Here is a 10,993-nt window from a genome sequence, read left to right as displayed (position 1 = left end):
ATCAACATCCTTCCTCAGTACAGTACTCAGAACTGAACCTAATATTCCATATCTGATGTGACCAAAACATAGGGCAGAGGAATTATCTTTTCCCTATTCCTCAACACTCTGTCTTTCTGAAAGCAGCTTAAGATTGCATTTGATTTATCAGCTGCTATATCATACTATTAGGTAAAATTTTTATTTAGAGAAAGTGCTTACTATGTAACAGATACTGTGCTAAATGGTGGGAATGCAAATATAAACAAAGTCCCTACTCTCAGAGAGCTTACAATTGAGTGGGGGGAAATAGCACTCATAGAAGAGTTGGAAAACTGAGGAGGCAGTGTTTCCATGGGAGAGAGAAAAGAAAGATGACTGGAAGAGGGGCCATAGGTAGGAAAGAAACATAAAGGGACATCAAGATGGTGCAGTGGCAGAGCACCAGCCCTGAAGTCAGGAGGACTGAGTTCAAATATGTCCTCAGACACTTAACACTTCCTAACTGTGTGACCCTGGGCAAGTCACTTAATCCCAATTGTCTCAGCAAAAAAGAAAGAAACACAGAGACCTGATTTTGGGAAACAAAAACAAAAACTCATCTCTCAGAACCCAGGATGGTTCCAAGCAGAGTTCAGGATTCCCGTGAGAAGGTGAGGATGATGATCAAGAATAAAAGTTGTTGACTCACAATACAATCTAAACTCAGGTAGTTCTGTATCACCTCTTCCCCATATCCATGCTATAGGGACACACATACACACACACACACACACACACACACACACACACACACACACTAAAAAAGTCACAAATAACAAAGCTTTCCTCCTAAATCTGAGGCTTTTGACTCTAGGCACCATCACTTGATGCTACCTTAGCTTTGAGCACAAAATATTTAAGAAAAAGGCATCTTATCTCAGGGGTCAAATCCAATTCCTTCATTTGATTAAGTGATTAGCTTAACTAGTAATGATCTAAGGTCAGATTTGAACTCACTTTCTGATTCCAAGCCCAGTGCTCTATCCACTGCAACTCATTGTCTCACAAGTCAAAATTCTGCCCAATACATCTAAATAAAATTAATCCTTCTTCCCCACAACAGCTTTCAGAGTACTTGGACAGCTATCAATTTGGGGCTGACCACTCCCTCAGCCTTCTTCTTTCAAGGATTCCCAGCTCTTTCTCTTATGAAATGGACTCTAGCAGACCCCTAACTTGGAGTTGTTGCTCAGGTTTGAGAGACAGGAAAGTCACTCAGTTGAAGAGGGAAAGACAGAGATCTAAAGACACTGGTTCAAAGGAGAAGAGAGAAGCTCACCTCAGCAAATCATTTCATAGTTTTTCATTCAGACTAAATCTGTTCTAATAAAAAATGTATTTATTAAGTGTCTGCTGCATGTGAAACTTTGCGATAGTTTCTGGAACTCCAAAGACAAAACAAACTCCTAGTTCCTGTCCTCAAGGAGCTTACGATCTAATAATAGCAGAGAACATGTTTAATGAACTGAGAAGGGAGAGATAAACACTAACAACCAAGAAAATCAGGAAAAGCTCCTTACTTGAGCTAAATCATAAAGGAAGTAAAGGATTTTAAGAAGTAGGAATAAAGAGGGAATACATTCCAGGCATGAGGGATAGCCTTATTCACAGAGCACAAAGTCAAGAGATGGAACTAAAATTCAGCATGGTTAGAATACAGGGCACAGGAAAAGATACAATATCAAATTAGCTTAGAATGATGGAGTGGGAGACAAAACTTGAAGGGTTTTAACTGGCAAGCTGAAGACTTTATTTTTGAACCTTGAGGCAATAGGAAACTACTGAAGGTCCTTTGAGTGACAAAGTCACATATTTTAGAAAGTTAATGTGAATGATAATGTCAAAAAAAGAGTAGACAAATCAACAAGCATTTCTTAAGCACCTAGTATGTGCAGGCACTGTGCTGAGTATTGGGAATTCAAAAGAAAGGCAAAAGCAGATGGATAATCCCATCTTCCATTCTAGGTGCTGATGGTGGAGGTTTGAGGTTGTGTCATGAACCCATCAGGGTAAGCATCAAGTTCAAGTCCTCAGAACAAGAGAACTTTAGGGAGATCAAGTGGGGTGGGGCTGGACTGTGTGCAAATATGTGTGTGTGTGTGTGTGTGTGTGTGTGTGTGTGTATGAAAGAAAGAGAGAGAGAGAGAAAGAGAGACAGACAGAGAGAGAGAGACAGAGACAGAGACAGAGAAACCAGAGCCCCTCCCTGCAAAATCAATCTTGCCTCCTACAGAATATCCCATAAGAAAGAACTTTCTAAAAGTATAAATACCAGCTTTCCTAGTGGTTTCTACCCAGCCATCAGTTGTCTGGTTCCAATCCAACAAGCAGAACTTCAGAAGCTCCTTTCTAACCATGTCAGACAGATGGCCTGATACCATGGACTCTTCCAGCCTCATGGGGCTATTTCTATCCCTGCAAAGTCTGCTTCCCTGACTTCTCAGGACCCGGGACACTCTAAAACTCACAAAAGGCTTGGAGTGATCTACCTCCAAGATCAGCAAACCTGGAGATAAACAAGGATGTCCCCAGGCACGTAATCTTGGGGGCTCTACAAGCTCTGAGAGACCTAAGGGTAGTAGTTGAAGTGACCTGCTTGACCCAGCCCACCTGAACAGGGTCCAGTGGACTCTGCTATAACTCTAGTTGCTTCTGATAGGATCTAAGGATCTCCCAAAGTCTCCTGGATGATGGAGTGCAGATTCAACAGGAGTTGTAGCAATAACCCTAAAGTCCCCTGGCCTTGGGAGTGCTATAGTTTTATTGCTGGCTGTCAGATAACAATCTGTTGGTTAATAACTCTAAGGTCCTTTGGCCTTGGGAGTGCTGTAGTTCTATAATATTGCTGGCTGTCAGATAACCATCTGTCGGTCAGTGATAACAAAGTTTCTGAGGCAATAATGAGGCACATACCAGACACTCCTCAAATCCACCTGTAAATCATAAAATTAGAATATAAGTAACATGAAGCACTTGGTCTTGCTAATTTTTCCCTATAAATGTATCTTCTTGCTCCTGGTTCTGTGCTAAATTCTTTTGGAACTTAGCCTGCTATAATTGGCGTTACAATTACAATAAACTTTGCCCCTTTGAATTGGAGGTGGGCCGGAGCCTGCAAATTCTTTTGAGACATCTTGTGACACTGTCTGGAACCCCAATCTTTTGGGGTCTCTCTTGACCCCGACATTGGCACTCTCATCTCAAGAATATATTCACTCTAGACCAAAAAAGAATAAGCGTTAGAGGAGCAGTTAGATGGCACAGTGGATAGAGTCAGGAGAACCTGAGTTCAGATCCAGCCCCAGACATTTAACAAACTTACTAGCTGTGGGAACCTGAGCAAGTCAGTTAATCCCAATTGCTTAAAAAAAAAAAAAAAAAGAATCAACAAGAAATATAAGAGGTGTCATGCATTCAGAGACATATCAACAACCTGAGCCGGCAGCTCCAGGTAGTCTCCTCACCCAGAACCTCCCATTTAAAGAACCTCTGAACCTGTTTTCTCATCTGTAATATAACTTTCAATTACATATATTTTCATTTGAGTTTCACAATAACCAGGTGAAGTGAAGAAGGTGTAACCTAATTTACAGCTGAGGAAACTGAAGTTCAGGGAAGGTAAGCGATTTGCTGGTAAATGTTGAAGGCAGGATTTGAATTCAGGTTTTCTGAGCCCAAGTCCAACTATGCTTATCCACTACATTCTGCTCCATCTCTGTAGAATAGGATCCTTAACTCTGGTTCCCACTGGTACAAACAGAACTATTGTAAGGAAAACATTTTGTAAATCTTTAGTAGCAGAGTGATGAGAGCTGTTTTTTCGTCCTTTGTTCTCAAAGAGAACCATGATGTCATAGCATGCAAGTGAATTGAATTTATTTGTTTGTTTTTGCTGAGGCAGTTGGGGTTAAGTGACTTGCCCAGGATCACACAGCCAGGAAGTGTTAAATGTCTGAAGTCGAATTTGAACTCAGGTCCTCCTGATTTGAATTGAATTTAAGTGAGGAAGGGCGGTGCAAGGTCACCTGCCTCACTTTCCCTTCCAGTCATCTGGAGCCAGTGACCAGATAGAGCAGAATGACTGGAGATGGCTCTGGATGCAGTGGGAGACCTTGGCCTTTTTAAAGCTAAATTCTTTCAGAACGAGAACATACTGACCAAGGAGGACGGGAGTTAAAGCCCTCTCACAAAGGGGATGGTTTTGCGCCAGTTATTAAACTTCTCAGGCTCACAGGCGGACTCTAGAACAGTCATTGTGTGACCTGGCAACAAAAACCGGGCTACGCGGAGTGAGCCGGAGTAAGAAGCCAGGCTGCGCATCAGGGAAGCGGACGGAATGATTAAGGTCAAGGTGCTGGGAGGGAGGGGATGGGAGGGGTGGAGAGGAGAACTGCAGAAAGGGGTTGCCCCTCTAAGGGAAAGGGACACATTAAAGACAGAAAAAAAGCAAGAGACTGACACCTAGCGACCAGATCTGGGAACTCAGTGTCCTCTCAGTTCTCTTTTGGGGATGGGGGAAATCAGTCAGAGGATTTAAAGCTGTCCCACAGAAGGAAGCAGCCCAGCGGATGAAATCACCTGCCCAAAGTGACTCTGGGAAAATGCATTCGAATAAATACCCGAGTTCCTACGCTCACATCAGTCTCATCCAATCTAAGCCACACTGACATACATTCATTATAACTGCCCACTTTGAAAAAAATCAAGCAAGAGACTATTTTCTGCAAAGACTAACTAAACAAGCAAGCAAAAACCCCAGTCCTTAAGGAGCTTATATTATATTGGATTATTCTATTTATATGTTATTATTAATTTTGTATTATTTTATAATATATTATGTTAATATATTCTATCTGGGGTAAAGATGCAAAAAGCTAGAGAATAATATATAATATGACAACTTAAATTAGATCAAGACAACACTACAATATTTATAAAGCATTTATTATGTATGCATTGCAAGGATGATTGTTTTCACTCTCAAAGAACTTCCATTCCAATGAGGGAACCGGAAAGTGAAGGGTACAGAATGATGGAAGTCTCACCAGTCTGAGTCCAGGTTGGTTCCAGGGTTGGAGGCCAAGGTTTTCACAGGGGAGAACTTGGAAAAGAGGGTCTGAATGGAGAAGAATGCCAGGGAGATTGAGATTTACTGTAGTGCAGAAAAAGATCTCAGAGAACATCTGATTCAATGATTTCATTTTGCAGATGAGTAAACTGAGTCCCAGGGAAGTTAAGTGACTTGCCTGAGATTACACAGGGAGCGACAGAAGCGAGATTTGGAAACAGATTCAGTTCTCTTTCTGTATCATACTGGAATACCTTCCCATAGGAAGTAGCACCTGAGCTGAGCACTGGGGTAAGCTGGGGATTCTTAGGAGGCACTGGGGAGTTCCAGGGGATCGTAAAGTTACAGTGGTAGGAGGTGGAATATTGCGTTTAGGGAACAGCAGTTAGGACATTTGGGCTGGAATATGTAGTGAGGGGAAAGCAAGTGAGAGGCACAAATCCTGGAAAGGTAGTTTATACATTGTCCAGTAACAAGTGACAATGAGTGTGGATCACAACATTTTCACCTTTTTTGTTGTATTTGCTTGCTTGTGTTTTTTTTCCCATTTCCCCCCTTGGATCTAATTTCTTCTCATGCAGCATGATAAATGTGGAAATATGTTTAGAAGAATTGCATTTTAACCTATATTGGATTTCTTGCTGTCTAGTGGAGGGGAAGGTGAGGAAGGCAGGAGAAAATTTTGGAACATAAGGTTTTGTATGTATTCTGAAACATAAAAGGCTATTATTATTAAAAAAATATATTTAGGAGCTCTTTTGCACAGATATAGGCAATCAATCTGACAACCAAAATAGATAAATACATAAATAAGAAATGTTAAAAAAAGAAGTGGTCAAAAGATATGAATAGGCAATTTCCAAAAGAAGAAATGAAAGCTATTCCAACCATGTAAAAGAATGTTCCAAATCCTAATAATAAAAGATATGCAAATTAAACCAACTCTGAGATTTTATTTCATGCTTATTAGTTTGGTGAAGATGACTAAGGGTAAAAATACAGTGAAGGAACTATGGAAAGATAGGCACACTAGTACATTGTTGGCGGAGTTGTGAACAGCTACAAGTGTTCTGGAAAACAATCTGGAAATTATACTCAAAAAGTTACTAAACTTTTAACTCTGCACTATCAGTACTAAGCATACAATTTAGAGAATCAAAGACAGAGGGGAAGGCCTCATAGGTACAAAAATATTCATAGCAATATTTTTTTATATTAGCAAAGAATTGGAAAGAAAGTAGGTGTTTAACTGTTGGGAAGTGGTTGATGAGTAGCTTATGAGTGGCAATGATATTTTAACAGAATATCATTGCACTGTTAAGAAATGAGAAGACTTGTATAAATAGAGAGCAAAATAAGAAAATAAACAGAATAATTTATGCAATCCCACAATTATTTTAAGGAAAACAATATTGAATAAATTTGGAAGTTTGATCTTGCCAGAGAGATGATATTCTGGGGTGATGAATGAGACATGCATTTTCAGATTATGAGTGGCTAATGTGTTACTTTGTTTTGTTTTATTATATTTATTGTTACAAGGGAGAGCAGTGAGAGTAAATAAAAAAAGGAAAAGAACATGAATAAAATATTTTTTAAAATAGAATGGCAAAGCATTTTGAATGTCAGGCAGAAGAATATTTTAACCTAGGAGTAATTGGGAGCCTTGAAAGCTTTTTGAACAGGGGAGGGGCATGAGTTTTAGGAATATTAATTTGGCAGCTATATGGAAAATGGCTTGGAGAAGGGAGAAACTCGAGGAAGGGAGACTAATTAGGTAGTTTTTGTAATATTCTGGGTGGGAGAAGATGAGGGCCCAAACTAAGTGATAAGTAGCTGTGTGAGAAATATTGTTCACCTGCCCTGGAGTCAGGAGGACTTGAGTTCAAAACCAGCCTCAGACATTTACTAGCTGTGTGATTCTGGCAAGTCATTTAATTCAGTTCCTGGAAGAAAGGAAAGAAGGAAGGGAGGGAGGGAGAGAAGGAGGAAGGAAAGGAAGAAGGAAGGAAGGAAAGATGGAAGAAAGGAAGAAAAAAATGAAAAAGAGAGAAATAGAAAAAGAAAGAAAAAAGAAAGAATTGGCAAAATTTGACATTTGATTGGGTATGAGGATAGGAAATATGGTGAAAGAGAAGGAAGAATCAAGAATGACTCCATTTTTCCAGCTTGGAGATGCTCTCAGTGGAAGTAGGTGAGTGGGTGGGCTTAGAACAGAAGATAAGAGTATTCAGTTCAGTTTTGGACATGCTATGTTGAAGATGTCTACAGGACACTCAGAAGAAAAAGTCCCAAAGTCAATTCTGATGCCTTTTAAGAGGGAGACTCAGGGTTGGACATAGAAATGTAGGAGTCACCTACATAGAAACAATAATTGAATCCAGGATGGGGTTGATGAAATCATCGAGGAAGCCCATAGAGAGAAAAAAAGGTCCCAGATCAGAGCCTTGAGGAACCCTCAAACTTTAAAGGAGGGACACAGATGATGATGTAGAAAAAGAAGACTGGAATGGAATGATTTGGCAGATACAAGAGAACTAAAAGAATATCTCTCAACATCCCAGTGAGGGGAAAGGATTATCAATAGAATCATGTTACAGGGAAATTAAAAAAAAAAAAAAAAAAGAAATGAGAAAAGGCTCACTGGATAACCACAGAAAGAATGGTTTTGGTTGAGTGACAAGAGAGAATACAGACCCCAAAAGGCTGAAGAGAAGATGAGGAAGTAAAAGTAATAAGTGTTTATGCTTCTTTTAGGAGTCTGGCTGTGAAAGGGAAGACAATAGGTGGCTGGGATCAGGGGAGAGTTTTTAAGGATTATGGAAATGTGGACATGTGTGTAGGTAGCAGAGAATGAGATATAGGGAAAGAATAAACATGAGAGGGACAGAGGGTATAATTGAAGGGGTAATTGGCTGAAAGAAAATTGAGAGGATGGGATGGAGTATACAAACAGAGGGATTGGTCTTGCTGAGGGAAAGGGCAGCACAGCAAAGAAAATAAGGGATGGTGTGAAGGGGGTTTTAGGTATAGAATAATGAAGAAAAGAAAATGGCTTTGTTCTTCCCAGGGAAGTATAGTTGGAGGCAAGGAAGCATTGTGGGAAGTTTGGTTGATAGCTGTAGAGAGTAGAGATAGGAATCAATTAAGGAGAGAGTGATAAGTTTGTAGCACTGAGAGCTCCATTGGGATTAGATAAAATAATTCATGGTTTAGTAATATAACTTTTTTTCAGTTACATTCAATAGCACGGAGGAGAAGTAACAGTAGATGGTGGGGCTTTGGGATTTGATGAGGCATGAACAGGAAGAGGACAAACAAGCTGGGGATTCAAGAGTTAAGGATAGTACATAGCTGAATTGTTCTTAACCTGAAGATTTATGAAGTTTCAAAAATATTTTGATAATTGTATTGCAGCATAACTGCAGTTCAATATTTTCCTTTGTAATCCTATATATTTATTTATTATTCTGAGAAGGAGTCCACAGGCTTCCCCGGACTCCCTACTAAAGAGTCCAGAACATACAAAAAAGGTTAAAAACTCTTGGTCTAGGGTCAAATATCGAGGAGTGAAAGGACAGTAGGGTACAGTGAAGATGAAGAAGTTTAGGCTCAAGGAACAGGAAATGATGGAAAGATAAATTATGGCCAGATCGAGGAATTAGGTTTCTTGACCATGGAACCAGTATACCTAAGAGTGGTGGAGAGATTAAGGAAGTAACTTAGTGACTGGAGTGGAATCAAGGTTTGGATTCAGGGAGCATTAGAGGTAGGTAAACTGAGAAGCCAGAGTGCTTGGGGAGCCATAGACTCAGTATATTTAAGCCAGGGAGTTTAAGGGCAGAGATGAGGATGAAGAGGAAGACTAAGTCAGGAGGGAAAACAAAAAGAAAAGGACTAATGGATAACAGACAGCAGACTCGGGACAGAGCAACATATCTGGATGGTGACAGTCTCAATGGAGGGAAGTGTGCTGAGTGATGGAATCAGTGTTTGAAAGTGGTAGTGAGTGAGTTCGTCTCTTCTTGATCCAATGTGTTATGGAGCATGAAATAAGGTATATTTAATTTCTGGAGAGGGATCCAATGTCTTCTGCTGGTGGGGGAGCCAGGCTTCCGAAGGCACAAAGAGATAAAAGGAGGAAGAGAAGACGTTTAAGGGAAATGTGTTGTCCATTGTGATCTGTAAGAATGGAAGTTGATTTCTTAAATCTTGAGATCTTCACTGGACCCAAGTCCTTAGATTGGATCTCAGTCTAAGGTTCATAAAATGCTGATCAAATTCTTTTGGTTGGATCTATTTCAACCTCCCCCTCTCCATGTCCCATCTCTCAGGAGTCCTTTCTCTAACCCACTCCCCATTAGAGATGAGATGGATCATAAGCTCAAAGAGTCAGTTGGAAGGGACCCTGGAACCAGAATCCAACCATCCTCTGCTACCAGAATGGTTTTCACTTTTCAGGGCAGCTAGGTGATGCTGATCTCTCAATAGGTAGTTCAAGAGTTAGAGCTCTCCTAACCATCTTCCTAAATTCAAATCTGACCTCAGACATTTATTATGTAACCTCAGATAAACCACTTCATCCTGTTTGCCTCAGTTTCCTCATTTGTAAAATGAGAAGGTTGGTGATTGTTGTCATGTCTAACTTTTCATGACCTCATTTGGGGTTTTCTTGGCAAAGTTACTGGAGGTTTGCCATTTCCTTCTCCAGCTCATTTTACAGATAAGGAAACTAAGGCCTGGAGAAATTCAAGTGATTAGCCCAGAGTCACACAGCTCTATCCACTGTGCTATCTACTGGGAGATGAAATGGATGGCTTTCACTAGTTTCCCTCTTAATTCTAAGGTTTTGGCCATTTCTCCTTGATTTCTGGTCTGATTCAGTTGCCCCCTGAGGCAGGTGATCTGAGTTGTAAGTCTAATCATGACAATAACTTGTAATATGATTTTGGGAAGTCACTTTTTCTGGCCCTCAGTTTTCCTTTCAGGCTGGTCCAGTGAACAAAGTCATCCGTTGTAAGGTCCATGAAGAAGAGCACTGAGAGAATAAATCTGGAGAGGGAAGCTAGGGTTAGATGGAGGAAAGCTTTTGATGTCAATGTGAGAAAGTTGTTCTTTTTTCTGTGGACAATGGGGAGCCACGGAAAGTGGGGTAAGGGAATCTATCAGGATTGAGCTTTGGGATGGTGTCTCTGGAGCAGGGATCTTTACGTGAGGTCCATGAGTTTGGGATTTTAAAATGTATTTTGATAACTAATTTAAATGTAATTGGTTTCCCTTGTAACACTATGTATTTATGTTTTGGGATTTAAAACATCCTGAGAAGGGTTCCATAGACTTCAGAGGAGTGCCAGGGGAATCTGAGAATAAATGAGGTAGAGAAATCCTTCTGCAGAAAGAGATAGAGGGGAGACACTGGAAGTGCCAGTGAAGGAGTTGGTTCTTCTTCCTTGGAGGGCTCTGGCCTTGAAATGTCCTTTCTCTCCCAGTAGAGTGTGCTGCAAAGCCTCGGAAGAGTATACCCTCATTTGGAAAAAGATTTTCTGGAGAACTCAACTGTCTCCCAGTAAATAGCCCAGCCCTGGGTCCTGACATGCTTGTTCTCTCCTGATGGATTATAGAAGAAAACTGCTTCACACTCCATCGACCATCCCCAGATTTCCTGAGAATTGGACTTTCTTTCTTGCTCAAGCAGGACCTGGTGTGAAGGATCAATATCTCTTCACTGAACCTCAATGTACCAGTCTCCTCATTAGATCAAGTTGAACCCACTGAGTCCATGAGTTATTTCCTCTGCCCTCCTTTTTCCCTGAAGGCCATTGTGGGTAGTAAATTTGCCCCCTTTAAAATCAGTGTCTTGGACAAGGCTTTAGTGATCTCCCTCTCGTTACACCTCTGCTCACA

The sequence above is a fragment of the Sarcophilus harrisii genome, chromosome 1 (assembly GCF_902635505.1).
Source record: "Sarcophilus harrisii chromosome 1, mSarHar1.11, whole genome shotgun sequence".
Classification (NCBI taxonomy): Eukaryota; Metazoa; Chordata; class Mammalia; order Dasyuromorphia; family Dasyuridae; genus Sarcophilus; species Sarcophilus harrisii.
This window is presented reverse-complemented; position numbering follows the sequence as displayed.